The following is a 26,200-nucleotide window of genomic DNA, read 5'->3' on the forward strand; positions in this document are numbered from 1 at the left end:
AACTTGTACATATAAAGGGAAAAAAAAAAGAAATATAAAGAATAAGATGAAGACGAAGAACATTGAAGGAAGAATATACATACCTAAAAATGGCGATAGCCTGCTGAAAAGATGGAAATAGCAGAGACTTGCATCTACTTTTTCCGGTTTGAGTAAAAGAAGAAGAACGGGTTTGAGAAGATCCTAGCAATTTTCATTTGCTTGATTCCTAATCTCTTAATAATATGCAAAAATGATGAAAGAGGAAGAACATTCTGGAAGAATATGGAAGAGGCATATGTGGTTTGCTTAAAAAGATAAGTTTTGTATAATGACCATAGTACCCTTGAATAATGAGTATATTTATAACTCTGCCATTGGTCGTCGGTCGTCTTCACTCTTCTATATAGAAGAAAAATATATATATATATAATAATAATAATAATAATTTATATCATTTCCTTAAATCACTTATTTTCTTTTATTTTGTTTATGTTATTTATAGTATCATTTTCTTAAATCACTTCATTTTTTTGTTATATTTTTATTTATTCAATGTAAAAAACCTATATCTTTATATAATATAAATTTATTTCTTTTATCTTCTTCATATGTGTTTTTTCCTTTTATTTATTTTTAATGCATCACCTCCATAACTTATATCTATTAAACTTCCTCTCTTAATAATATCATTAACTCCATGATTTTTAAGTTTTCATATTCATAACCCCCAATATTTCTTCATTTTGTGTCTATATAAATTCACAATTTTGATTTATTTACAGAGAAAAAAAAAAGAGAGGAGAAAATGATTGTAATAAATTCAAGGGAGGTATTTAAGGAAATGAAATAAATGAGGAAACTTACATTACTTGAAAGAAGATGGAAGAGAGAGAGAGAGAGGGGTTTTTTTTTTTTTTTGATGAAATTTATCATCAACTACTGAATTTGAAAAGACACAATATAAAATAATAATTTAAGTGCAATTTAATACCATAATTGTATAATAACTATTTTTATGATTGGAGAAATGAAGTGAAGAAAGTTTATAGGCAATCTAAATAAAAATTTAAGAAAATGGTTAAATTATTATTCAATGAATATTAACATTCTATACTATTACGTGATTTTCTTCCTTATTTAATACTCATAATTATGTAAAGAATTTTAATAATGGATATATTAAGATAATTTTATTTAGAGAAAAAATGACAGGAGAGGCATTTTAAGGAAACAAAATAAATGACAATAATGAGGAAATTATATTCATTTTTTGTTTAAGGAAGATGAAAGAAAGAGAAGAAGATGGATAGATTTGAAGAAATGTAAGAAATGTCAATAATTAATAAGGAAAGAAATAAAAAAAATACAAGTCTTAATCAAAAAAAAAAAGTTCAAAATTCCGAAAAAAGGGATAAATAATAATACTGTTCAATAAGACATGTCACCTTACTTTTTTTTTGTCATTTAACTTTAGTATTATATATAGATATAGATTTTTAGCCGAAGAAATGATTAAAAAGAATAAAATGATAAATTAAATTCTGATTAAAAAAAATAAAATACAACGCATATAAAGTTATAATACCTAATTCCTTAAGTTAAATAAATTCTTAAAAAAAACCTCAAAGAAAGAAAAATGAGTGATTTAAGCATTAATGATGAGATAATTGAGAAATGGAAATGAGATTTAATAGCATTAATGATGAAAATAATTAAAATATGAATACCTTAAATATAAAATAGTAAGGTAAAATATGACTACCTTTAATATAATGGACTTACCCTTAAATATAATTGATAGGATTTCCTTTTGAGGTGAAATCCTATCAATTAATAAATACAAAAATAAAATGTAATCCTAACATTTGAGTTTACTTTTGAAAACGTTTTATATATTAAATTCTATCTTTGTTTTTTCACTTATTTGAATTATTTAAGATTTTCAATTATTTTAGTAGCCATATATAATGAAATGATCCCAACTATTAAATACTATTTGAAAACTTGACAAAAATTAATAGTGTCCCTGAACAAATTTGTACCGGAGGGGATATATATATATATACGCACGCACACATGTTCATTTATCATGGTATTATATAATATAAATTTTAGATTTCTTTCTTGTAACTAATATTTGCATGATATCATAAAAGAAAAAAGAAAATAGAAAATACTTTTAAGAAAAAATAAAAAAGAAAGAAATTAATAGAACAAAGAAGTTGAAAGAAATAATGTCAGCATTAATTTTGACTCTTTTCAAATGAGAAAATAAATTTTTCCTTATCCTCCTTCTAATTTGATATGAATTTCATAAATATATTAATTTTTCCTTCAAATAATTCTTCCTTATTCTCCTCTTAATTTGATATGAATTCCATAAATAGATTGATTCTTTCTCCAAATATTCTTCTGCCCTTTGAACAATCTACACTCTTATAAATTTCTCAACCAAATGATTTTTTCCCCAACAAATATCTCTTTGTAGGGAAAATTATCGTGCAACATCCTTTGAAAAAGTCTTTTATTTTGAGAAGGTACGCTTGTTGCATGACCTTTCTTGATAAACAATGTGATATCCAGAAATTGATTGACGTGAAGAAGAAGAGGCGAAGGAATTTCTCAACAAATGAATTTTTTCCCCAAGAAATATCTCTTTGTAGGAAAAATTATAGTGCAACATCCTTTCAAAAAGTCTTTTATTTTGAGAAGGTACGCTTGTTGCATGACCTTTCTTTATAAACAACGTGATATTCAGAAATTGATTGACGAGAAGAAGAAGAGGCGAAGGAGTCTATTGTTGTTGTTTATGGATGATCAAATGTTTCTATTTTATAGGCTAAATATAAACAGTTGTGGAAAATGAAAAGCTTTTGGTCTCTTTATCTTCCATTTACTTAAATGTATATTAATTTGAGAAATGTTTAAAAGGGGTGTGATTAATTGGTAATGCATTTAAACACTTTCAGTTTTTTAAAGTATAAATTTAAAAATAGAAAACAAATATAAAATGTCAAAAAAAGGAGATAAAAGATAAATAAAAATGGAGGTCATAGAGAGGTGTCATATCAAATTGTTTATATCCAGGTTTATATATATTACTATATTATATAAGAGTCTAGGAATGACTACCAATGTTCCAATAAGATCACTACTAATGTCCAATATATTTATAAAATATATAAGTGGGCCCCACCACCTTCCACTTAAATACTACATATTATATATTATTAATTACTATACTATAAATCACTACTAATATCCAATATATTTATCAAACTATATAAGTGGGGCCCACCACCTTCCACTTAAATACTACATATTATATATTAATTACTATACTATAAATGACTTAAATACTCCATATTATCTATTACAATAATTAACAATTATTTGACACTTTAAATTCTATCAATGCCATATAAATTAGGATAAAAAACCTAACATATAATATTTAAATATATTTAAAAATAATATAAGTAATACTATACATTACAATAATTAACAGCTTAATTATTTAAAACTTATATAAAAAATTTAATTGACTCTCTAAATTCTATTGGTACCACATAAAATGGATTATATAATAAACATATATTGTTTGAAATTGACGAAAAAGAAACAATAAATTACAATAATTAATAAAAAAAATAGTCGACGAAATTGACGAAAAACAAATTATAAATTACAATAATTAACAAAATAAATCTCTCGACTCCAACAAATCTATCAATTAATGCCACATAAATTGGGACATGGCAAATAACATATATTATTAAAAAATTAGGTTCAAAATGTACTATAAAATACAATAATTAACAACTTAATATATTAAAGAGACATATAAAAAATGGTTAATATTTGAAATTCTGCATGTGCCACATAAATTAGAACAAACAGAGTAATAAATATTATTTTCAAAATTATGTAAAAAAGAAAGTACTGCAAATCACAATAGCTAACAATTTAAAATATTTTTAAAATCATATAAAAATTTCAATAACTTCTCAAATTCCATAATATAACACTTAAATACATATTATATATTAATTACTATACTATAAATGACTTAAATACTCCATATTATCTATTACCATAATTAACAATTATTGGACATTTTAAATTCTATCAATGCCATATAAATTAGGATAAAAAACCTAACATATAATATTTAAATATATTTAAAAATAATATAAGTAATACTATACATTACAATAATTAACAGCTTAATTATTTAAAACTTATATAAAAAATTTAATTGACTCTCTAAATTCTATTGGTACCACATAAAATGGATTATATAATAAACATATATTGTTTGAAATTTACGAAAAAGAAACAGTAAATTACAATAATTAATAAAAAAAAATAGTCGACGAAATTGACGAAAAACAAATTATAAATTACAATAATTAACAAAATAAATCTCTCGACTCCAACAAATCTATCAATTAATGCCACATAAATTGGGACATGGCAAATAACATATATTATTAAAAAATTAGGTTCAAAATGTACTATAAAATACTATAATTAACGACTTAATATATTAAAGAGACATATAAAAAAGGGTTAATATTTGAAATTCTGCGTGTGCCACATAAATTAGAACAAATAGAGTAATAAATATTATTTTCGAAATTATGTTAAAAAAAAGTACTACAAATCACAATAGCTAAAAATTTAAAATATTTTTAAAATCATATAAAAATTTCAATAACTTCTCAAATTCCATAATATGACATAAATTAAAAAAAAAGTGTTATAAATCATAATAAATAGTACAATATTTCAACTACTTTAAAAGTATTATAAATTGTAATAAATAATACAACAATTTAAATTACTTAAAATTTAACGACTTAAAAATATTTTTTTAAATGTATTAAAATTTTGGTTAATTGTGAAAACTTTACATGTGCCACATAAATTGGGACGTGGAGAGTCAGACATATTTTTTTAAAAAAATCACATTAAAATTATTCTATCAATTAACAATATATATTGTTTGAAATTGATGAAAAAAAAAACTATAAATTAGAATAATTAACAAAATAAATCTCTCGACTCCAACAAATCTATCAATTAATGCCACATAAATTGGGACATGGCAAATAACATATATTATTAAAAAATTAGGTTCAAAATGTACTATAAAATACAATAATTAACAACTTAATATATTAAAGAGACATATAAAAAATGGTTAATATTTGAAATTCTGCGTGTGCCACATAAATTAGAACAAATAGAGTAATAAATATTATTTTCAAAATTATGTTAAAAAAAAGTACTACAAATCACAATAGCTAAAAATTTAAAATATTTTTAAAATCATATAAAAATTTCAATAACTTCTCAAATTCCATAATATGACATAAATTAAAATAAAAAAATAATATATATAGATTAGAAAATTGCCAACTTGTGAAATAGTCATTATTTAACAACCATACAAAAAGTTTCTTCCAATGAAATTACATACTAGTAGCAAAGAATAGGTGCAACTAAGGATGTCAAATGAGCAAAACACGGGTACTTAATTTAACTCGGTATAATTTTTACTAAGTTTTAAATTTAAAATTTATTTAACACAAGAAAAATACATGTTGTTATACGTTACAAAATGAGCATGATTGTTCTACTCAACAACACAACATTATTGTTTGTTTACTACTTGTATCATCATAGAAAAAGAAAATGTATAAGTTTCATAATTTACTACTCTCTCCAATCAATTTCATAAGTTAAGCCGCTTTTAAATCATTTTTAGGCTCGCCAATATGGAGTTCAGATATACGCATCTAAAAATTGTCTTGCCCGAAATTACTTTAATGAAAAAGGGCAGGAAGTGGAAGTTGAAGAACAGAATGCACCCATAAGTTCCTTCTTTTTTTTCCCTTCGAAATGTATCTTTCAACACTAGAAGTCTAGAACTTACCATTTCAAACATTCTACCATTTAATTTGAGAAATAGTAAGATAATTAGATGGACTGGAAGATGAACCCAAATTTATTTTTGCTTCCAATGAAATTACATTCTAACCAAAGAAAGGATGATTTACCAGAATGACCTTGAAGTTGGCTGATCTGTGAACTTTTGACCTTGTTTGTTTTGTGGGCGAAACTTCAAGTTTAATAAGTTTTGACTTTTGACCTTGAAAATTTCTCATTAATTTCGGTCCATAGGCTTTGAAACTGTATGTAACGTTTCAATTAAATATATCAGAATTTATATGTTGCATTAAACTAGTAGGTAATAGAGGACTCATATTGCCGAACTAACAATAAAATACAATACATTATGCGACAACCATCCAAACAGAGTACAGAGGTTGCTTATTTATTATTTGCCACAAAACTATAGAAATCAAATGTAATAGATGCATCCATTGCTAATGAATTTGTCCAACTCTCCAGCAAACTCTGCACACACAAATTGAGTTTTTGAATATTTAGGAAAAAATAACAAAATTATCATATAAATAGCTACAAAAAGTTTTGATGCATACCTGATGAATTACTAATTCATTCTTCTTTGACGTCTCTTCTTTTGCCTTGTTCGCTACTTAGCAGCAATGTGTTGAGCAATATCTTCAGCAAAGTTCACATACCACTTTGGTTTTTCCAATAGAAACATGAGGCTTCCTATCAACAATCCAAATATCATACCACAACCATAACCTATTACCACTGCTTCCCATGTGAACCCACTCATAAAATATGAATCATCATCATCATCGTGTTCAAGTGGTGACTCATTATTGTTTCCACATTCTTTTGACAGTGGAAATCCACATAAATCAGGATTTTCACGATACGAATAATATGGAAATGTATTGAACTGTTTCCCAATAGGAATGTGCCCAACCAGATGATTGTAGGAAAGGTTTAAGACCTCAAGAAATGTCAAACTCGACAATAGACCTGGAATTTCTCCAATGAGTCTGTTCATTGAGAGATCTAATGCTTCGAGCTGCTGCAATTGTGCCAATTCTGAAGGAATACAACCACGGAAGCTGTTGTGAGACAGGTTGAGTAACACAAGTGAGCTCAGATTTCCAATGGAATTTGGAATATATCCTTCAAACCTGTTGCTTGATAAATCAACACTCGTCATAATTGACGTGATTCTCATATCATACTCATTACCTTTTATAACCAAGGGGGTGTTGCGCCAGTGAAATAATTGAAGGACAGATCAAGATTAAACAGCTCTTGAAGTCCGCTTACATTAGAGGGAAGTAGACCAGTTAGTAAATTGTTTTGCAACTCTAAACTATTAAGGTGTGTCAAGGTTGCAATTGAATAAGGGAATGGGCCAGTGAAATAGTTACTGTGAAAATTTAAACTATACAGCTCTGAAAAGTTGGCAAAGATGTCTGGAATCAAGCCTTCAAAATTATTGGAAGAGAGAGATAAGGAGTGAAGTTTATTCAGCTTTCTGATACTTGAGGGAACATTTCCGGTGAAGCTGTTATCTGAAAGTGTCAACTCTGTGATTGCAGTGAGGTTGCCAATGGATTCTGGAATCGAGCCTCGAAAATGGTTGGAAGAGAGATCTAAATTAACGAGTTTGTTTAATTTTGAGATAGTTGAGAGAACATTACCAGTGAAGTTGTTACCTGAAAGTATCAACTCTCTGATTGTAGTGAGGTTGCCAAAGGATTCTGGCAATTAAAGAGGTTCAAATGCCAAAGAGAATAGAGATTACCAATAGAATCAGGTACCTTCCCAAAAATATCAGTATTAGAGAAGTCCAACTCTAAAACACTTCCACTGAAATTCCAATTAAAATTCGGCAAAGTGCCTGTTAATAAAGGATTATCTCCCAATCTCAGCACTTGCAAGTTTGGTAGATGAAAAAACTGAGAATCACTTATGTTCCCAAACATGTTGGTGCCTTCAAGACTTAACTTCCTAAGGGAAGAAGGAAAATTCTTAGGCAACTCAAATGGTGCGTACGCGTTGTCAAACAACAGTACCTCTAAGTTGGTTAAATTCTGCAGCAAACTTCTGAAGGCTGTTCGCGCAACATGAATGTAATTCCAGGAGAGGTCAAGTGAAATCAGCTTAGACAAGTTGGATAATCCTGGCGGGATCATCCCCCTTCAGTAAATCCAGAATCCGAAAGATTGAGATGCGTCAAACGACTGAGTTCACTAATACTGTTTCCAAGTGGAAAGTCATTGAACTCATTGAAGGCAAGGTTGAGTCTTTGGAGATGATCAAGTTTTGTGAGGCTATTGTTAGCATGGATGGTTCCACTAAGACAACTCGAAGAAAGATCGAGTCCTATGACATGACCCGTAAATCCATTGCAAGTAACACCATCCCATTCGCAACAATCTCCTGTAACAATATTCCAGGACAAAGTTTTGGCTCGGGCCTCGCTGTCACAGTCATAAGCTTTTCGATCAACTGTGAGGCCTTGCTTAAATTGAAGCAAATAAAAAGACTCATTGCGGGCACAGAGATGTTTCCCAGCATATGTAAGCTGAGATTGTCGGACAAAAAGTGAATAGAAGCAGAAAGCTATTAGCAATTGTTGGTACTCCATTTGATATATCGATCTAACTAGCTACAAATTTGTACTCCATATTTATATAGTAGCAGGGGTGAAACTTGTTACCCACGCACGTTCCCAGAACTAGTTTTTATCAATAATGCATTATTATTGTTGTTAGACCCAAGTCAATTTCCACTTTGACCTGGTACACGCACCCAAGTCAATATAACGATTTCTTAGCCTAATTCACACATCCTGTAGACTTTAAATCGAAAATGTATACATAATTCTCTAGATACCTGTGACTCACGCAATATATTTCACCGAACTTACGATTGAACCTATCAACCATGTCTTCTTCTAGCACAGCTCATCAAGTAGGGAGACAGATGCATAATATTCAAATGTCATAATTAATTCACGATAAGAGATCATTATTTTTCTATGTTAATGCTTTTGGGACAATTTTCCATTTCAAAAAGTCTACACCTTTATGTTTCTAAAATGAATATTGCCAACTTGAAATATTAAGCCACTAATTGACAACCATAGAAAAAGTGTTTTCCAATGAAATTAAGTAGTTGCAAAGAATAGCTGCAACTAAGGTTTTCAAATGGAGGGATTGAGTTGGATTTATGAATGACAAAATAGGTTAATAAATAGACGGATCATTGATCTGCTTTAATGTTACTTGGACTTATGCAGGTTAGGTTGAAATGAGCTAAAAAGGAGGTCATAACCTAATCCGCTTGATACTTACTAAGTTTATATTCAGATTGGTTTGTTTAACATAAGAGAAATACTCCATTTGTCCTAATTATATGAGTCACTTTTCTTTATAGTTTGTCTCAAAAAAAGGACATTTTTGTATTAGTAGTAATAATTTAACTTTTAAATGTGTGATTTAACATCTTTGACTTATTTTAGACCATACTTTAAAAAAAATCATTTTTCTTGAACTCCATGTCAAGTTAAACTACATCATATAAAAATTAAAACGGAAGTATTAAGTGTTTTATATTGGGTGTGGTACGTAACAAAATGAGTATTGTATTATTGTTTGCCTCAGGCCTAAAAGTTTTATACTATCGATCAATTTAACATTATCGATCATGTGTAGACATTGAAATTTTGTAGGCTCCACAAGACGTGTTCAATTTCAGTTAGAATTATTGAAGGTAACTCTACCCTAAACTCTAGCTTATGCCAATATAAAGAGTACTATTATATTCCCTTTAAGAGGCATCTCGAATTCCGCAAATTCATGGAATATTTACAAAGAGATCAAAATATGTTAGACCATTCTTGATAATTAAATATTCTTTCATGGAGATCAAGTCCAAATCATCATAATACCCCTCAAATCACAGAGAAAAGAGAAGGAAGAATCAAGGAATAAATAAAATAGTACTCATTGTTTTATTAATAAAAAATATATTTCTACATGTTTTTTATGGCTAATTTAATTTCTATATATTTAAAATGTGTTGCAAACCGTGATTCAAACGCATAATCCACTGTGAGTGCGTGTGATGATTTTTTTTGACAAAAATGAATAGCGATGTTACTTTATCTTTTCACCATTCATTCATACTACTTTTTTTTTCACTAATAAACTCAGTAGTTAACATTATTATTATTATTTTATTTATTTATTTTATACATAAACAATAAACAAAATCAAATTCTCAGTATATATGATATGGTGACCTGCAAAATAAACATTATTATTTATTACTCAAGAAGAAAAAGATATGTTGTTTACCACATTTTTCAAAAGGATAGTCTATCAGGCTATATCTTACTCCCTTTGTCCATATTATATTATATGAGTCGCTTTTTTTTTAGTCAGTCTTAAAAAAAGGGTATATTTTTGTATTTAGTAATAATTTACCTTTAAAATTAAAATGATTTATAGTTACACAAACAACTCCAATTTATTTTAGACCACAAATTTAAAAGAAAAATAACTTTTTTTTCCTTTAACTCTATGTCAAGTTACACTACATTGCATAAATTGAAACGAATAACATGTTTTTAATTATAAGTAAATTCAATTGATTATAATAAGTAAAAAATTTATTTTTCAGGTCACCAATCATATATACTGAGAATTTGAATTTGTAAATAAAATAAAATAAACACACCACCTTGACCTTATTACACGCACCCTTAAACTAAATTACAAGTCTGTTTCAAGTTTTAACGTAATTCAAACGGTAATCCACGTTGAATGCGTGTGATTTTTTTGACAAAATTAATAGGATGTTAATTTTTTTAAATTTATTTCTTCGAATTACTTTTGTTAACACTTGAGGATTTGAGATCAATATGACGATTCATACATACAATTTTTTTCTTTTTCACTAATAATCGGGGAATCGGGCGGATTTAATACATGAATAGCGATTAGGGATGACAATGGGCGGAGCGGGTTAAAGTCTTGTCCCGCTAAAGTTTGCCTTGACTTGCTCTGTTTTGCTTTCTGCCCTGTTTCAATTCTGCCTTATCCTGTCCCATTAAATTTATTTCAATTTAATGAACATAATCATCATTGGCAATATAAAAATGACATCTCTGAAATAGCCTCCTTGGAAGTAGTAGTTGGGCCTCAAACAACAATTCTTTAGTTTATTAGCATTATTATAAACCACACCAATTGAGATGTTGACACATTTTATACTACTAATTTCGATCCATAGGCTTCTTTTTCGATTTGAAACTGTATGTAACTTTGCAATTAACCATATGAGGGTTCATATGTTGCATTAAACTAGTAGATAATAGAAGGTTCATATTGCCCAACTAACAATAAAATACAATACAGTATATTATGAGACAACCATCCAAACAGAGTACATAGGTTACTAAGTCAAAAGCTTATTTATTATTAGTCACAAAACTATAGAATTCAAATGTAACAGATGCATCCATTGCTAATGAATTTGCCCAACTCTCCAGCAAACTCTGCACACACAAATTGAGGTTTTTAATATTTAGGAAAAATTAGCAAAGTTATCATATAAATAGCTACAAAAAGTTTTGATCCATACCTGGTATATTACTAATTCATTCTTAAACCACGTCTTTGACGTCTCTTCTTTTGCCTTGTTCGCTTGTTAGCAGCAATGTGTTGAACAATATCTTCAGCAAAGTTCACATACCATTTTGGATTTTCGAATAGAAACATGAGGCCTCCTATCAACAATCCAAATATCATACCACAACCATAACCTATTACCACTGCTTCCCATGTGAACCCGCTCATAAAAAATGAATCATCATCATCATCATCATCTTGTTCAAGTGGTGACTCATTTTTGTTTCCACATTCTTTTGACAGTGGAAATCCACATAAATCAGGATTTCCACCAAGCTTGTACAGTTAACCAAGGATCGCGGGACTTGTCCCCTCAATTGATTGCCATACACACCGAGATATTGTAACCCTTTATGTAAGAATCTTGGTATCTCTCCATGAAAATTGTTCATTCGCAAGTCTATAATAAAAATGTAGCTATTGGGAGTACCCAAACATCCTGGGATTGAACCACTGAAATTGTTCTGAGCCAAAATGAGGACTTTAAGGTAAATCAAGTCACAAATGGATTGATGCAAAGGCCCTTGAAGAAAATTGTTTTCCAAATTAAGCGACCACAAATCCGTTGAACTCCATACTTGTTTTTCAAAGCCTGTGAGGAAGTTATGAGAGATATCCAGGCTATGAATTCTCAAAGATAATATCCAATCAGGGATTTCGCCGTACAACTGGTTGTTTGAAAGATTAACATCAGTGAAATCTGAAGAACTTCTCTTAAGCTCATTTGGCAATCCAGTAAATTGATTGTGTTGAACATATAAATTAATCAAGGATGGAAGATGGAATAACCAAGGGGGTGTTGTGCCAGTGAAATAATTGAAGGACAAATCAAGATAATACAGCTCTTGAAGTCCGCTTATATTAGAGGGAAGTGGACCAGTTAGTGAATTGTTTTGCAACTCTAAACTCCCAAGGCGTGTCAAGGTTGCAATTGAATAAGGGAATGGGCCAGTGAAATTATTTCTTTTAAAATCTAAAGTATACAGCTCTGAAAAGTTGGCAAAGATGTCTGGAATCGAGCCTTCAAAATTATTGAGAGAGAGAGATAAGGAGTGTGTTAGGGTTTTGCCCTGATTTTCTTACCATAATTTAAGATTTATTTTTTCTTAAAGAAAAAGACAAAATATTATCATAAATGTTTTTACTTTTCTTGAAAGGAAAATATAATATTCTTTCATATTTGGTTTATTCTCTCCTTTTAGGACTCTTTTTCTAGTAAGAAAAGGTTTTAGGACTCTATAAATATAGGTTTGTTTCTTCTAACAAAAACACAATGATATCCACAATGTAGTCGTTTAAGAGTCTTGTAGTCTTGTTTATGGGGAGATTTTCTCCTAAACATACTTATGTTTTTTTTAGTGTTAGTTTTCAATATGTAGGTCGTTTGACCAAACCATATTAATAATATATCTTTAGTATCTTTTTATTTGTCGTATGATTTGTCAACCATATGATTTGCAATTGTAAGCTTCCGCATAACGCCCTAATCTCCTTCATAACCCAACAGAGTGAAGTTTGTTCAGCTTTCGGATAGATGAGGGAACATTTCCGGTGAAGCTGTTAGTTGAAAGCTTCAACTGTGTGATTGCAATGAGGTTGCCAATGGATTTCGGAATCGAGCCTTGAAAATGGTTGAAAGAGAGATCTAACTTAACGAGTTTGTTTAATTTTGAGATAGTTGAGGGAACAGTACCAGTGAAGTTGTTACATTGAAGCGTTAACTTTATGATATTTGTGAGGTTGCCAATGGATTCTGGAAATGAGCCTTGAAAATGGTTGTTTGAGAGATCTAAATGAACAAGTTTGTTTAATTTTGAGATAGTTGAGAGAACATTACCAGTGAAGCTGTTACTTGAAAGCGTTAACTCTGTGATTGCAGTGAGGTTGCCGATGGATTCTGGAATCGAGCCAGATAAACTGTTGGAAGAGAGATCTAAATAGCAAATAGAATGGAGATTACCAACAGAATCAGGTACCTTCCCAAAAATACCAGTATAAGAAAAGTCCAACTCTAAAATACTTTTACTCAAACTCCAATTAATATTCGGCAAAATGCCTGTTAATGAAGGATTCCATCCCAATCTCAGGACTTGCAAGTTTGGTAGATGAAAAAGCTGAGAATCACTTATGTTCCCAAACATGTAGGTGGCTTCAAGACTTAATTTCCTAAGGGAAGAAGGAAAATTCTTAGGTAACTCAATTGGTGCGTCCACTTTGTCAAACAACAGTACCTCTAAGTTGGTTAAATTCTGCAGCAAACTTGTGAATGTTGTTCGGCCAACTAGGAAGTAATTCATGGAGAGGTCAAGTGAAATCAACTTAGACAAGTTGGATAATCCTGCAAGGATCTGCATCTCCATTCCAGAATCCGAAAGATTGAGATGCGTCAAACTACTGAGTTTACTAATACTATTTCCAAGTGGAAAGTCATCCAAGTCGTTGAAGGCAAGGTTGAGTCTTTGGAGATGACCAAGTTTTGTGAGGCTGCTGTTAGCATAGATGGTTCCCTTAAGACAGCTTGAAGAAAGATCGAGGCCTATGACATGACCCGTAAATCGATTGCAAGTAACACCATCCCATTCACAACAATCTCCTGTAACATTCCAGGACAAAGTCTTGGCTTGGGCCAAGTCGTCACAACTATAGTGAAAAGCATTTTGATCAACGGTGAGGCCTTGTTTAAATTGAAGCAAATAAAAAGCTTCATTGCGGGCACAAAGATGTTTTCCAGCATATGTAAGCTGAGATTGTTGTATAAAAAGTGAATAGAAGCAAAAAGCTATTAGCAATTGTTGGTACTCCATTGGATATATCTAACTAGCTAGGAACTTGTACTTATAGTNTGCGTCAAACTACTGAGTTTACTAATACTATTTCCAAGTGGAAAGTCATCCAAGTCGTTGAAGGCAAGGTTGAGTCTTTGGAGATGACCAAGTTTTGTGAGGCTGCTGTTAGCATAGATGGTTCCCTTAAGACAGCTTGAAGAAAGATCGAGGCCTATGACATGACCCGTAAATCGATTGCAAGTAACACCATCCTATTCACAACAATCTCCTGTAATATTCCAGGACAATGTCTTGGCTCGGGTGTCGTCACAATATTGATGAGCATTTGGATCAAATGTGAGTCCTTGCTTAAATTGAAGCAAATAAAAAGCTTCATGGCGGGCACATAGATGTTTCTCAGCAGCATATGTATGCTGAGATTTATGGACAAAAAGTATAAAAAGTGAATAGTAACAGAAAGCAATTACCAATTTTTGGTACTCCATTGGATATATTATTATATATCTAACTAGCTAGGAACTTATTGTATATATATAGAGAAAAAACATAAAGTCACCACTGAAGTTGTTTCGAATTTTCAAAAAGACACCTTAACTTTGCGGGTGTCCTATTATCCCACGAAACTATCTAAATCCACAATAAATATACCCTTTAGACTAATAACTCCACTCGTGTTGTCACGAAATATGGGAGCGTGAAGGACTGTTCATACATCTTCAGACCAATGTAAAATTGCCATGAGGCACTCCGATTTGACTTATTTTGAAAAAATATAAAAACCCATGTATTAATTCTTTTTAAGCTTTATTAGGAATAGTTTTTAATTTTCAAATCTTTTTTCTCATATTCCCTACCATCATTAGCTTACTCATATTTCTTGGGCATCTATGTATTTCTTCATTTTTTTTTCTTTTGCTCTTTTTCCTTTTTGGTCATTGTCTTGTTTTTAAAACTAATGTTATTGTGTTCATTCTTATTCTTTTTTTTAAAAAAAAAAAAAAAAGCAAATTAGTTTAGTGATTTTATTCCTCCTACAAATCAAGTTTGGGATTTGGGAATAATGAAACTATGAAAACTCGATTTGGGAGTAAGAAGTTGGAGAAAGTGGTGATTTAAATGTCAGATTTTGATTTGGTGATATTTTGAGTATTTAGATTTTGATTATTTGACAATATTTATTTTCATAAATAAATTAATTGGTGGTAGTTTGACAAATAACTGATAGTGCTGTTAGGAAATTCCGTCCCGCCACAGCAGGTTTGGCGACTGTTCATTGCCATGAAAGGAATGGCAGAAGAACAGAGGTTGAGGCGAAGAAGAAAGAAAATAAGAAAAAAAAAAAAAGCAAAGAAACCAAATAAAAATAATTTAAAATTACTTTTAACACGTGTCAAGTGACTATTAGTGCGTGACTTACAAATATTTTTGTATAAGTGGTATTGAGTGAAAAATGGGGTATACATACTATTGTGAAGTTGTTCAATGGGGTAATAGGACACCCGCAAAATTAAGGTGTTTTTTTGAAAATTCGAGACAATTTCAGTGGTGACTTTATGTCTTTTCTCTCTATATATATAATGCATTATTGTTGTTGACCCAAGTCAATTTCCACGAAAAAAGTTCACTAGCAGTGATACAATTTACCTTTTCAAAAAGTGTACGCGTTTATCTTTCTATAAAGAAAATTGCCGACTCGTCATATAGACAATAATATTTAACAACCATAGTAAAAGAAACTTCCAATGAAATTACATAGCAGTAGCAAAGAATAGGTGCAAATATTACTAAATACTATAGGTCTTTATAAATTTTAGGGAAAAGGCTCAAATATGCTATCGAACTTTGAGAAAATGCTCATATATTATGCCGTCTGCTAAAAGTTTGGCTCATCTATGTTATTTCTGCTTGAAAAATGATCATACATGCCATCATGGATTGATTCAAAACCACATCCGATTTTGCAAAATCATTTTGTCCACATGGCGAATGATGATTCGGTCAAGTAATTATTATTTCTTTTTTAAAAAAAATCAGCCAAATTTGCAAAATCGGGGTGTGTTTTAATATAAATGAATCATCGCGAAATTATGATAATCATATCTATACTACCTTAAAAGCATGAACTCTCAAATTACTATAATACTGTCACGCCCCGAGCCTATACCCTGGGCGGGATCGGCACTCGGAGACCATTGATGGCCCCAAGCGAACCCTTGGCCTGACTTTCTTAACTCAGCGGAAACTCAACTCGATAGCATTACATAATGCAATGAAAGGTTATAAAACAACCACTTGATAAAAATCTGGCCAAAAAGGTAACTCGAGTCTCAAAATAGAATATTATATATATACATAGATGCGAGACTCAAAACTAATTGACTGACTGTCTATGAAGCCTCTAAAATACTGAGATGGATGTCGGGACAGACCCCGCAACACCCTAATAAAACAAAACTATGAACACAAAATAATTGAGTCCTCCGGAATGCAAGAAGGCTCACCACTGACTCTAGAGTGCTCAGCTGGATCAACGGCGTACTGAATGCTGATCCTGGGTACCTGCGTCTGCATCATAACAAGATGCAGGCCAACTGGCATCAGTACATGGAATGTACGAGTATGCGAACTGGAAAGCTAAACCACAACTTAAGCTTGAAAGGAGTACAAAGAAACTCTTACCTTGACTCTGAACAACTCATGAATAATTGAACTCAACATATATAAAGCAATAAGACACATGCAATGTATAAAGCTTGTAAAACAATGCAAACAACTTATCTTGTTAATGATTAAAGCAAAAACAACTCAACTTTACTTATATAAAAGTAATATAACTTTTGTGGGAGATTCTTTAACTGACAACCACCACTATGAGCCCTAGTAATGATACAACGTTTTACCTCACGTTGCCCAAGGACCATCCTATACCTTGCCGTGATATAGGACCTTACTATTGCTTAGTGGATCCACTAGCTAAATCTTACGTAATCATCTAAAAAGAATGATACGTCAAGTCCCATGTTGGCGCATAGTTCTTATGGAGAGTTCAGTTAATATGAACTCGTGTCCCCATTTCGGTGCTCAATACTACTCCCAAAAATACTTTGGCTCATAAGTGTCTTTAAACACATCTTTCTTTAGTTTGAGATAATTACTCAAAATCTAGCCCAAAGGCTCTCTTGGAATCATAGTTCCTTTCTTATTCAAATGTAAAAACATTTAGAAACCCCTTTGGGAAATACATAGTTCCCTAATAGCTTTTGAGAATGGACTCAACTTTATGCTCTTGACTTAACTTGAAACTCGAGACTTTTTACTTAGCTTGAAACTCTATACTTTTGCTTGACTTGAAACTCTATACTCTTTGCTTGACTTGAAACTCTATACTCTTTGCTTGACTTGAAACTTTTTACTTAACTTGAACCTCTTGACTCTTGAAAAGCTTTGAGGACTTGCTTGGACTTATTTCTTAACTTTACTTGACTTGGCTCTAACTTCACTTTGACTTGATACTAACTCGCCTTGACTTGGATTATGGATTCAAGGTATATGACCACACGTTTATGGATGAGTTCTAGACATTTAAACGTACTTTGGAGTGGTGGAAACAACTAGGAAACATAGGTACAATACCAAGGAACATGCATGAGAAAGTGGGGAAGGATAGGGGGGAACTTGGTGTCCTTGGCGCTCTGCGAGGCGCGGAGCGCCAGCCCTTGAAGCTCAGAGGGCCAGCTGAGGTGCTCTGCAGGGCGCGGCGCCCCAAGGGGTGATGGTCAGAGCACTTCTTGGGGAGCTCTGGCAGGCGCGACGCGCCAACCCTTCGCCCAGAAAACTCGACTTTTCTCCCTTGTTTTGCCAACTCTAACCCACCCTTACTTCAAGGGTTTCAACCCCAAACACTAAGGATCCCAAAATCCCTCAACATACAAGAGATTCAACTCAAACACACAACCAAATCATGTCCCACAACCAACAATAACTTCAACAACACAATCAACATCAACAACACAACCCAACAACTTCAACAACACTATCCAATCTTTTCTCAATAATAATGAGTTTGGTGTGTGGGGAAAAGGATCAACCCACACTAAGAACTCACATACCTTGATAGGGATCACCCCCGACGATATCCACGACGATCTTTGACGGAAACTAGCTTGATCTCCTCTTTCTCCTCTTCTTCTCCTCTTCTTCTCTCAAGCCCTAGCTTTCACTCTTTTAAAATGGGATCAAAATGATCCAAAGATCAGCCTAACACAACAATATAACCCCAAAAGAAATGGCTAGGGAAAAGACCAAAATGCCCTTAAAATTTCCGGACGGATTCCCTGCCAACTGCCCAACTTTCAATGGCCATAACTCGCTCATACAAACTCAGAATTGAGTAAACTCGGTGGTGTTGGAAAGATCATTCCACAAGCTTCGCAATCATAACTTGAACTACTCCTAAATCATCCTGATCTAGGATTTATGACTGCTCAAAGTTGGCCAAAACTCACTGATTTCCCACACTTAGCCAAATTTCCAGATTTTGAATTTTCTTCTAAAAATGACTATTTCCAATTTCAAGCTTTTTCATAGTTATTTCAAGTTACCGGATGTTACAAATACCCCCAATTAAAAATACTTAATTAGTTTTATTTATTTATTTATCTAATTAATTGTATTATATTAAAAGTAGATACCTTTTCACATTAACGGGTTGTGACTTTTGCGAAGGGTTGAAAATTGTTTTGACGGGTTGTGACATTTTCGATGAGTAGTGACTTTACCGAAGGATTGTCATTTCTTCAAATGGTTGTGACTTTTCCAAAGGGGTTTGCCCTTTCCGATGAGTACTGACTTTTTCAAATGGTTGTGATTTTTCGGAGAGCAGTGACTTTTTTCAAGGGTTGTAACTTTTCTGATAATACACAATTAGCACCTATTCATACTACTATTTGTTAGCTATAAATAGAGGGGTTTCCTATCACTTTTAAACTATCATCTCTGTAAGTTTTCTACTCCTCTTCTTCTTATTAAAAAGACTCAACTAATATTTGCAACAATTGATTAAATTTGAAATTCAATGAAATTTGCGGTACCACATAAAAAAAGAATCGNGTTGTGACTTTTCCAAAGGGGTTTGCCCTTTCCAATGAGTAGTGACTTTTTCAAAGGGTTGTGATTTTTCGGAGAGCAGTGACTTTTTTCAAGGGTTGTAACTTTTCTGATAATACACAATTAGCACCTATTCATACTACTATTTGTTAGCTATAAGCCTATAAATAGAGGGGTTTCCTATCACTTTTAAACTATCATCTCTGTAAGTTTTCTACTCCTCTTAGTCTCTTCTTCTTATTAAAAAGACTCGAGTATTATTTGCAACAATTGATTAAATTTGAAATTCAATGAAATTCGAGGTACCACATAAAAAAAAATCGGTGAACAAATTGTAGCAAATCATGCATCAATTGTTTCTTCTTTGTTTTTTCATCAATAATAAACAAATACGAAAAAGGACACATGATTGAGGTAAAATATTTCTTCTTTGTTTTTTCATTCTTTATTCTTTTACCCTCAAACGAAGGAGTTTGTTCCTAATCATTCTAAAACAACGGGTATAAACGTAGTCCATTGAATTATTAATTTTGATGTTAAGTCCACTAATTCAATAATAGATTTTTATTTTACTTATAATATGATAATATAGTCATGATAATAATTATTTGTAATATATATGTAAGTAAAAATGAAGGGAGAAAGTAAAGTATTGGTGGCAAGAGATTTCAATCAAATAGAATACTAGAGAGAATATAACATGGACATATATTTTCCTCTGCCTTCTTAATTAGCTATGCATTGTCCATATATTTTTTCATTTTTATATTTATATTGAGTTTAAATAATTTTAAGTATGAATTTACTGTTATTTTGTGTTTATTTTAATGTAAGAAAATGTTATTTCACAAGATACACTTCGCGCTAGCTATATAAAAATAGATAAGAAAATAGTGATTGTTCATAAAATGATTTTAAATAAAATTAAAGATTCTATAAATAATATTTTAAATTTTAATCATCTATTAGTTTTTTTATTAAAAAAGTATAATATTTTATATCATGATACAACTTCTATAGGATACTAGATACTTTCATTAGACAAGAAGTATATGTTATCTATGCGGTAGAAAAAAGGAGAAGACTACAATTCCGCAAAGATAAAGTAGAAACTTAAAGAAATGAAGTATTTTTCACCATAGGTGATGTTGTTCATATATTAACATTAAATTATGGTAGTGAAATATATAGATCTAAAATAAAGAATTGGTCAAACTAAATATTTGGCATACACTCAAACCTCTATGTAACCATAATTCATTATACCAAAATTTTAGTGCAATAACCAAATTTTCTTTAGAACAAATTTTTTATGTTATATTTTTTGTCTCTATAACATTTTACTTATAATAGTGTTGCCATTCATTATACAAGTACACTTTTTGTAAAATTTTCTCTCTATAATAGCCTTACTCAAATATTAATTGAGTAATAATATTTTGTAGTGACATATTACGTGTAAAGATAAAATATTAAAATATTTATGGTAATCATTATTAATGTCATCAAAATACCAATTTTCAAGTATGAATATTTAAGAGAAAAAATGTATTTTAATGGTGTCCATAATTTATGGTCATAACCTCAAAAGGAAAGGCTATTGTTGACCTTTTTTAAATTGAATTTCTTTTTCTATTTTGTTGGTTAATTTTGTTTAAATAATCTAATGAGGTAAAAGACAATACTACTTAAGAAATGTCACTTTCTCCCTATATTTAAACTTTAAATGTATTTTGAAATGTTTCAATGATATCTAGTCATTTTGATCTCACAAAACAAGTAACTCTCTGAAAATCTGTATTAATCATTTAAAAGAACTTTTCTTATGTCTTTCAAGATTTGATATAGTAATATTAATTCCACTTTACAACATCATATACTATATTATACGATTCACACATGCAACGCACGTGCCGTGAAACTAGTCTTACTAAAAGTGGGAAGTTTCAAAGATGAAAAGTTAGATTACTATTTTACCACTAGACTAAATTAAACATCTAATTTATTAATTATATTATTTTAATTATTTTTTGAATTGTAAGTTATTTATTAGAAAGAGAATGTGGAAGATCTAACAAGAGTCAATTAGGATTTTCTAGAATTTTAAATGAGTACATGAATCAAGGTTTTCCCCCTTTTAATCTTAAATTAAAGAATATGAAGAGTTGTAGCTAAATCAATACATATACCACTACCAAATACAAATTTGTCATCTTGAAATTCTTCCACTAGCATTTCTACGTACTCTTATGGTAAAGTTCCTACTTTTTCTATCTTCTATTGTTTGTTTGTAAGATTTTAATCATTTATAGATTTTTTTCAAATTACAAAGTATTGTTTCAATTTTAATTTCTTTATTTATGATTGTTTCTCTTTCTGGAATTTCTTGTTACTATTTTGTGTAGAAATGTAAAATCACTATAAATATTGCCTTGCAATGTATCCGGTGCTATTTGGCTTGAAGTAATTTTGATATTCTCATGTTCACAAATACAATGTTTTGGAAATACAAATGGACACAAGAGAAGATTTTGTTTTTGAATTTTATTTTGCTTTTGTTTAAACTAATCAATAGTTGAGGTGTCTATATTCATCAATTCAGATGAAGAGAAAAGCGATAAAAACTGAAAAATTTAGGATGGAGTTCTAGGTACAAACAACTACATAATCTCTTTCAATGCTATGAAATTATTTGGTGAATTAAAATAAACCTTTTTTACTTAATGAATACTAATTGAACATTTTTAAAAAAAAATTGTCTACTACTTCGAACTATTTTATTTTATTCATCAAAATGATTGTTTTGCTTTTGAAATTAATAACGATACCCAGCATATGTAAGCTGAGATTGTTGCACAAAAAGTGAATAGAAGCAGAAATGTATTAGCAATTTTTATTACATGATATACATTTTGGATATGAAGGGAACTTGGTAATCCAGGAGCCCATATGCCAACATGTGTCATGGGCTATATTTGTAAACCCACCTTTAGTAAGTGGGTTTAGTTGAAAAAACTACAAAATATGGCAAGCATTAATATACATTTAAAATAAATAGCTACAGTTTATACTTTTATACTATATGGATATAACTACACAATAAATAGCAAAGTTAATTATATACAAATAATCANAAAGATGAATAGGAAGATATATAAAGGGCAAACAGTAGAGTATCAAAAGACAAAAATTTCCCAATTAATTTTCACTATAATTATCAGTGATTAATACCAAAAGTTAATACACATTACGTGAAGAGAAATCGTGGAGAGAAAATGCTCTAACTTACTATTATGAAGAAAATTAATGCATTAGTAAATATTATTGTCATGGCTGCATCATAGGGTCACTTGGGCTTTAATGTAAAGATGTACGTGGATTGGCTGTTACCAAGGAATATTCAATTTGTAAAGTATTTGTTAATTAAATTAGTTAGTAAATAGATTATATATAGAGAAATGAAGAAAAAATGTCAAAAAAAAGGAGAAAAAAGAAAAATGTCATTGGAAGCCATAGAGAGGTGCCACATCACCTTCTCTATGTTTCTCCTTTATTATATATATAGATTTGGATACATAAGTAATCTGTCCAATTTGAAAGGTCAATTAGGCAATATAAGTATAGTTGGATACATTGATACTATATTTTTATAAACAAATACATGAGTTAATATCAAGCCTCAAGTATTACAGAAAAAAAAAAACTTGACCAAAAAGAGATTGACATTTGTTGGCTTTTTTTAACTTTTTATACAGAATACTTACACACTTTGCTACCTACACATTCTATTATTTTCCATTTCTCTTGTTTTTGAGTTGTCCAATGTATCCATCTTTTGTTCAACATCAATGTATTCATATGTATGCTATACATATTGGGTGTATTCAGTTTTTGCTTAACAATAGTGTATTCATTTTCCAAATTGTCGTGTTTATATACTAAATTATTATACTTTATCTAATTTAATATATTAATAAATTAAGTTTTTATAAATACTTGTATCTTTGATTTATTAATATTTTAAATTTTATAAATAGAGATACCAATTATTTTATATTTTATTTTGTGTGAAAAACACAATTTTATATACTAGTAACTAAGTGAGATGGTTCAGAAAATCATAAAGTACTCGAATTGAAAAACTAGTCTATCGCACAAAAAGTACACAAAATAATAAACTAGATACCAATAAAAACATGTTGATGGAGGATTTGGAGCGGCTGCTTCTGAAGGTTGATAAGAGTAAAGACAAACTAGATACCAATTTGAATTTGTATAATTAATGCATTTTCCTTATTTAGTTCATTATAATTAAAACTGTATCAATATATAAATAGAAAAATAAAAAATATATATAACTAGAAAAAAACATAAATTGTAGTCATTTTTTATAAATAACATATTTATAACTATTGAACTTTAATAACCCTATAAACATAGTCATTTTTGTAAGTTATTTTTTTCCCTCTTTTTCTATGGCCTATTAAAAAGCCTTGTCCAAGTTTTGGAATGTTGTAAAGATCGAGCACATTCTTATTTTTAAAAGAAATGTTATTTTGAAATCATATCCAAAATACATATCATGTAATAAGAATACAATTATTGTTGTCGGATTTAAATATATTTCAACCTACAAAAAGTATAAATAAAAAGTGAATAGAAGGGAACTTGTAGTATATTCATCTTTATATATGATGAATAATGTATTACCGTACGTTGACCCAAGTCAATATCCTCCTTTATTAAGTCGTCTGAATATTTTTTCAAAAGTGTACGCGTTTATCTTTTAAAAATTAGAAAATTGTCACTAATTTAACAACCATACAAAAAGTTTCTTCCAATGAAATCCATTTCCTAATAGTAGCGAAGAATAAGCTAAAAACCCTTTTAAATAAGGAAAAAACTACGGGCCAAGAGGATCAACTGATATCACCATAGCAAGAAATTTTTATACTTTATAGTCACGAATACAATATTCAAAGTAACTACTACACACTCAAGGAATAACACTCTTTTGATTTCCACTTTACTAAAATATCACTCACACTCTATTTTTCTTGTATAGTCTATGGAATACCTCACTTTGCCCTCAAATATTTTCTCTCTATCTTGGTGCATGTATTCTATAAATGAGCTAATGAGCTCCTTCTATTGAAGAAATTTACAAGTAATGATGTCACCAATGACATCATGAAAATACTAAAGTTTCAAACTTTGCAACTATGTAGTTATCTTGATAAGATTTAGTTGTACCAAAGTGAGACTTTAATAAAATGGACCTGGAACCCCACAAATCTCCCCCTCCAGTCTCATTCACTAGAAGGAGTATCCTTATCTTCTTTAGAGAGTGCTCATACTCACAAGTTCTTTACATAACTCGAACTTGTCTTTCGATATTGTCTTGGTCAGCATATCTGCAAGATTTTCACTTGTGTGGATCTTTTTGACGTGAAATGATTCACTCTCCACTTCCTCACGAAACCAATAATGTCTAACGTCGATGTGTTTTGTTCTTGCATGGTACATGGAGTTCTTGATCAAGTCTATTGCACTCTGATTGTCACAATAGACAACATACTCCATCTGTTGCAATCCAAGTTCTTGCAGAAATCGCTTTAGCCATATCATCTCATTGCCGGCTTCAGTAGTCGCAATATACTTTGCTTCAGTTGTAAATAGTGCAACACACTTTTGCAACTTTGACTGCCATGATATAGCTCCCCCTGAAAAAGTAAACAAATATCCGGTAGTGGATTTTCTGTTATCAAGGTCACCTGCCATATCAACATCTGTATAGCCCTTCAAGATTGGATCTGATGCTCCAAAACACAACCATTCATCTGAGCTTCCTTTAAGATACCTGAGTATTCACTTCACAACTTTCCAATGCTCTTTTTCGAGATTGTCGAGAAATCTACTGACAACACCAACTGTGTGAGCAATATCAGGTCTAGTGCATACCATTGCATACATTAGACTTCCAACGACGGAGGAATATGAAACTTTGGTCATGCTCTCTTTCCCTCCTAAGTTGTAGGACACATCTTCTTGCTCACCTTTATATGACCAACAAGAGGTGTACTAAGGCTTAGCATTCTTCACATTGAAGCGCTCTAGCTAGTACACGTTCAATGTACTTGTTCTGTGACAGATAAATCTTTCTTTCATCTCTGAGACGAGTAGTTCTCATACCCAAAATCTGCTTGGCATGACCCAAGTCTTTCATAACAAAAGATTTACACAACTCTTTCTTCAACTCGTCAATCTTGGAAGTATTCCTACCCACAATCAATATATCATCCACATACAACAAGAGGATGATAAAATCATTGTCAGAATTTTTTTGTACAAATACACAATGATCTAAAGAAGTCTTCTTATAGCCTTGCTCCCCCATAACAGATTCAAACTTCTTGTACCACTGTCTAGGAGCTTGCTTTAGGCCATAGAGACTTTTTCTGAGTTTGCACACAAAAATTTCTTTACCATCTACTTTGAAGCTCTCAGGTTGTTTCATATAAATCTCTTCTTCTAGGTCACCGTGAAGGAAAGTCGTCTTCACATCCATCTGCTCAATCTATAAATTAAGACTAGCAACCAAACCTAGAACTGTACGAATCGAGGACATTTTCACAACAGGAGAAAATATTTCGTCAAAGTCAATACCCTTTCTTTGACCAAATCCCTTAACAACTAATGTAGCTTTGTATCTCGGCT

The 26,200-nt window shown here is 30.8% G+C and overlaps 1 protein-coding gene across 1 annotated transcript in view; it reads left to right on the plus strand.

Moving 5' to 3' along the window:
* Positions 1-9,387: 9,387 nt before the first annotated feature.
* Positions 9,388-26,200, plus strand: part of LOC125841404 (serine/threonine-protein kinase SAPK3-like) — a 119,136-nt gene continuing 102,323 nt past the window's right edge. Inside the window, exon 1 of the mRNA XM_049520525.1 lies at positions 9,388-9,398. The gene's annotated coding sequence lies outside the window, so the exon portion shown is untranslated. The remainder of the gene's footprint in view (positions 9,399-26,200) is intronic.

This window comes from Solanum stenotomum, chromosome 10 (genome assembly GCF_019186545.1).
Source record: "Solanum stenotomum isolate F172 chromosome 10, ASM1918654v1, whole genome shotgun sequence".
Lineage (NCBI taxonomy): Eukaryota > Viridiplantae > Streptophyta > Magnoliopsida > Solanales > Solanaceae > Solanum > Solanum stenotomum.